Source organism: Carlito syrichta, unplaced genomic scaffold, assembly GCF_000164805.1.
Source record: "Carlito syrichta isolate Samal-C Ts95f unplaced genomic scaffold, Tarsius_syrichta-2.0.1 Scaffold95871, whole genome shotgun sequence".
Taxonomy (NCBI): Eukaryota; Metazoa; Chordata; class Mammalia; order Primates; family Tarsiidae; genus Carlito; species Carlito syrichta.
In genome coordinates, this window is record NW_007039967.1 from 121,629 (window position 1) to 126,222 (window position 4,594).

Below are 4,594 nucleotides of genomic sequence, written 5' to 3' on the forward strand. Positions count from 1 at the left end.
CCGAGCCCGGCTTTTTTTTTTTTTTTTTTTGAGTTGGAGTCTCACTTTGTCACCCAACCTGGAGTGCAGTGGCATGCTTACAGCCACCACACCTCGACCTACTGGACTCATGTGATCCTCCCACCTCAGCCTTCCAAGTAGTTGGAACCACAGGCGTGTGCTACCATGCCCGGCTGATTTTTTAATTTACTGTAGAGACAAGATCTCGCCATGTTGCTCAGGTTGGTCTTGAACTCCAGGGCTCAGGCAGTCCTCTCACCTCCGCCTCCCAAAGTGCCTAGATTACAGGTGTAAACCACCACCATGTTTGGCTTCTGCTTTGTATTATAACTGGGAAGGTAAGGTCTCAGCGTCAAAGATTCCAGAGTCCTGGGCCCTCCTGTCACTAGGCTTGTGTGGTAGCGTCCTAACCTGGCTTCCCAGGGCAAGGTCCTGGGACTGAGGTGAGCTGGGGTGAGAGGGAGAGACATGGGTGACATCAAAAGCTGTGGAGGTGCCAGTTGTGAGGGCTGGGGAGGGAGGGAGGGAGGAACCTGTGGGAGGGATCATGGCTTTTCTGTAGAGCAGCCTGGGAAACCTCATTGCAGCTTCAGATTGTGGAGGAGCCATTCTGCAAGGTGTAGGCATGCGCATTCCAACCCTACCACTTAGTTACTTACCCTCTTAACTCAGTTTCCCCGAATTAAAATGGAGATAACAATAGTACCTACTTCATAGGTCATGGTGAGGATTAAATGAGATAACATGTGGAGTGTTTCCTGCCTGAAACACTAAGTGCTCAATAAATACTCCTCTGGTCATCACCTCCAAACCTGTTCCTTCTGCATCCATCAGCTGCCCTGGTCACAAGCCTCTCCCACCTGGCTCATGCCTACCCCCAGCCAGGCCTGAGACCCAGCGGTCCCCACCTCTGAAGTGCGTGTCAGGCCCTTTCCTTCCTTCCATTCTCCTGCAAGACCGCTGTCTCAAGGGAGGTGGAACAGCCTCCTTTTTTTTTTTGAGTTGGAGTCTCACTCTGTCACCCTGACTGGAGTGCAGTGGCTGGGCTCCGGTGATCCTTCCGCCTCAGCCTTCCAAGTAGCAGGAACTACAGGCGCGCACTACCACACCTGGCTAATTTTTTTGTTTTATTGTAGAGATGAGGTCTCGCCTGCCCAGATGGGTCTCGAACCCTCGGACTCAGGCAATCCACTCACCTCAGCCTCCCAAAGGCGCGGGATTACAGGCTGAGCCATCGAGCCCGGCTGGCAACAGCCTCCTAATCAACCTTTTTCATTCTCTGCATCCCAAATCCAAATCCAAATCCATCCCCGGCTCTCTGAGAAAATGCAAATCTGTGACCTGATCCTGATGATGCAGCAGTTCCCCAAGACTTTCGGAAGGAAGCGCAGAGGCCTCGCTGGGCACCATGGTCTCCAAGATCTAGCCGCTGTTGGTTTGCCCACCCACCACCTACGCTTTCTCCACACCCCTGTGCTTCTGTCAGGAGGACTAAGCCCCTGGGGTCCTGCGCCCCCATCCCTTTGCTCAGGCCGTTCTCTCTTCCTGGATGCCTTGCCCCCTCCTCATCCTTGAAGATACAGTCCAAGTGCCACCTCGGCCTCCAATCCTCCCAGGCCCTCAGCTGACTCATGCTTCTCCCAGCTTCATCTTTTCTGGTTTCCTTTCCTGTTGCCTGACTGCAGGGAAGCTCCTTCAGGGCAAGCACTGTCTTGTTTTCCTGCACACCCCTGGCATCTCTCATGGAGCCTGGCACACAGTTCTCTGCTGGAAGCCAGTCCCAGTGGGCACCTTCCTTTCTGGGCACTGCTCATCTCCCTGGGGGAGCTGAGCCAGGAAGGCTGGGAGGCAAGACGTCTGGCTCCTGGTCACTTTCTCTTCGACCCAGTCAGGGACAGTGTCCCAGACCCCAAGTAGCACCCTGCCTGTCACCCCCGGCGGAAGCTTGGCACCCAGAAGTCAGGTCTACACTAGAATTCCCAAACAAGACTCAAGTCAAGCCGGGCTCGGTGGCTCAGCCTGTAATCCCGCGACTTTGGGAGGCTGAGGTGAGTGGATTGCCTGAGCCTGAAGGTTCGAGACCCGCCTGGGCAGGCGAGACCTCATCTCTACAATACATCAAACAATTAGCCGGCGTGGTAGTGCGCGCCTGTAATTCCAGCTACTCGAAAGGCTGAGGCAGAAGGATCGCTGGAGCCCATCAGGTCGTGGCTGCGGTGGCCGGGAGTGGCCATTGCACTCAAGTCTGGGTGACAGAGTGAGACTCCAACTCAAAAAAAAAAAAAAAAATACTCAAGCCAACTTAGGCTTGGTGCAACCGACTCACACACCTTGCCCTAGCGTTCACCAAGGGCGCTTGGGGAGGATGAACCCGAGCAGGGCAGGCCCCTGACCGTCCCACCCCATAGTCAGTGTGCCCAAGGTTGGCCGGGACGCCCCCCTCCCCTGATCTCCGCAAACCGTCGGGAGCACACCCCTCCCAGCCCCCCACCGGTCCTGGGCGGCCACGTGACTTGCGCCCCTAGCAGACACTAAACGCCTGGCTCCAGCCCTTTCCTAAATAGGGAAGCGACAGGAGCCGATCGAGTTTCTCGGCCAGTATTTACGGGTTCCCTGGACGAAGCCAAATCGCCCTCTTCCTTCACGCCTCCCTGCCCGCGCGGTGGGGAAAGGACAGAAGGGGCCCCTCCCGCGCCTCCCCCCCACCCCCGCAGTCCTGCGGCCCCGGGCGGCCCCTCCTCCCCCTTCTTCCACGCCTCCTCCCCGCCGCCCAGTCGGCCCCTCGGGGGCACGGCTTAGGTCGCTGCATTCCACAGCCCCGCGGCCCTTTGAGGTCACGTGGCACGGTGGGGGTGGGGAGGCAGGACGCCCCTGACCCGGGCGGGCGACCTTGAGGCCTTCCCGTCATGCAGATTCTAGTCCCTTCTCCCCAGTCCTCCTGGCGGGGGAGGGCAGCTTCTTTTGGCCTCAGAACTCCATGGGCGGCAAGAGGGGCTTTTACCCTCCTTTGCCTGCCCAGGACCCTTGCCTCCAGCTGTCCCTGCACCCCCTTGCTATGTGTCTGGCTGGTGCTGAGACCCACGCCCCTTACGTCCGGGGTCCCTGCACCCTGCCTGTGTGCAAAGTCATCGGGGTATGAAGGGCTGGAGTCCCAACTTTTGGCCTGCAAAATAGATGGGGAAGTGAGAAGACTGGGTAGGGCCAGCAGCTTGGTTTAGGCCAACATCTATCTGAAAGGACATAACATGGATTTAATACACCCAGTGAGCAGCCATTTTAACTTGCCTAAATCTCATGTTTTTCAAGCGGTTTGCTTGATTTACCCTCTAATCCCTAGCCAAGGACAAAACCAGTTTCTCAGAGTTAGCTATTGATAATTTCTCTTTCAAGTATTTGCCTCTCTCCCCGTAAGATCCAAGTTAACCTAACCAGCTCCTCTTGACCTTCATGGCACAGACAGACCCCATCACCATGGCCGGTTTTAACCCACCACCCACCATCTGACTTCTGTCCATCACCTGACGTACCTGTCCTCTGCGATGACTGGAGCAGACCACCACACAGCGACCTTAAAAACCTGCACCCCCATCAAGGGGAATGTTTCAGAGCATTCATCCTTGAGTAACCAACTGCCATTGCTTTGCTAAACTCTGGTGTATCCACGTGACTCTCTGAGCTACTACCACCATGTTTCTTAGCTTTGGCCCCCTTCCCTATCTTGGAGAAGTAAATCTCTCTCTCTGCCCCCCCCCAATTTACTTTCTAAATAAACTATATTTTCCAACCTAACTTCAGTGCAGTTCTTTGCATCCTTCTCACGGCACTGGATTACACACCAGACACAACCCCACCCCTGGCAAATCCTGCTGGAATTGTGACCTAACACTATACTTGTCAGACAGGTCAGGGTCCAAAGTTGACCAGGTGCCCTCTGCTCAGCCTGGGCCCCAGACCTCTGAAAGCTGTACTTTGGGATTGGGGAGAGGGAAACAGAGGGGATTGATTTCCTTCGGGGCTAGACAGACAGACACCCCCTAAGCAGCTCATTCCAATCTGGTACAAACTCATAGTCAGAAAGCCCCGTACTGGAGCGGCCCCGGCCATATGAAGGGGCCCTGGCTTGTTCATGGGGTTGAGGCAAGAGTGGATGGATTGGAGGTGGAGCACTGGCCACAGCCAACTGCCTAAGAAGTGGGACCCTGTGTTGCTGAGTGGGATGGGGTGTGGTGTAAAACTCATGGGCGCTTTCACTCGGCACTGAAAGGAGTTTCAGACCAGCCAGTAAAGCTTTTAAAACAGTTTATCAGGGAAAGAGAAGAAGAGAGCTATAGGAAAAGGTGCCTCCACACCGGCATCTTGGAGAAAGACTGTATTTTTGCTTTTTTTTTGAGTTGGAGTCTCACTCTGTCACCCAGACTGGAGTGCAGTGGCCACCCCGGGCCACCGCAGTCTCGACCGCTAGGCTCCGACGATCCTTCCGCCTCAGCCTTCCAAGTAGCTGGGACTACAGGCGCGCACTACCACGCCCGGCTCATTTTTGATTTATTGTAGAGATGAGGTCTCGCCAAGTTGCCCGGGCGGGTCTTGAACCCGC